The 677-nt window shown below is 41.9% G+C and overlaps 1 protein-coding gene across 1 annotated transcript in view; it reads left to right on the forward strand.

Moving 5' to 3' along the window:
• Positions 1-401: 401 nt before the first annotated feature.
• Positions 402-677, forward strand: part of LOC106013752 — an 8,370-nt gene continuing 8,094 nt past the window's right edge. Inside the window, exon 1 of the mRNA XM_013090313.2 lies at positions 402-492. The gene's annotated coding sequence lies outside the window, so the exon portion shown is untranslated. The remainder of the gene's footprint in view (positions 493-677) is intronic.

Raw genomic sequence — 677 nt, forward strand, 5'->3', positions numbered from 1 at the left:
TTTTCTCACTAATTTTACCTCTGTAAACAGGTGACCCCCACCTCCTTCATTCGCAAATATCTCGACTTGTATTCAAGATAAATGGATATTTTTTCATCCAAATAAAGACAAATGAACAAGCTTTAGGATGATACCAATAACTCTACATGCCCAAAAATTGACGAGAGCCTGATTCCACCACGCTGCCTCACATATAATAAATTATGCGTTAGTACGTAGAAAGCAAAATGCTACGGTAGAGAGAACATCATGATCTGGTTTAATTTCCTGGTCAGAACTAATAATTAAATGACAGGAAGACCCTCATATGACCTTATGCAGTTTGTGAGCGCCGTGAAACCCTTACAAAACTAAAATGACCGTTTGTGATACCATGGCCAGACCCTTTATAAGCGGCGGGTTCCCGATCAGCTCTTCACACTTCTGCTGTAGCTGCTTCTGACTCGTGTCATTTCCCGCTCCGCGTAGAGAGTCTCTCACCTCGTACTTTTCGTGAGTATACAACTTCATATCACGCCTTGGGTATTTCTTTTTATTTTTTTATTTTTTTTGCTTCACTCACATGAAGCATTTCTGTCCATCAACTGTTCATCTCTGTCTCTGTCTCTGTCTCGGTCTCTGTCTCTGTCTCTGTCTGTGCCCCCCTCTCTCTCTCTCTCTCTCTCTCTCTCTCTCTC

The sequence above is a fragment of the Aplysia californica genome, unplaced genomic scaffold (genome assembly GCF_000002075.1).
Source record: "Aplysia californica isolate F4 #8 unplaced genomic scaffold, AplCal3.0 scaffold01217, whole genome shotgun sequence".
Classification (NCBI taxonomy): domain Eukaryota; kingdom Metazoa; phylum Mollusca; class Gastropoda; order Aplysiida; family Aplysiidae; genus Aplysia; species Aplysia californica.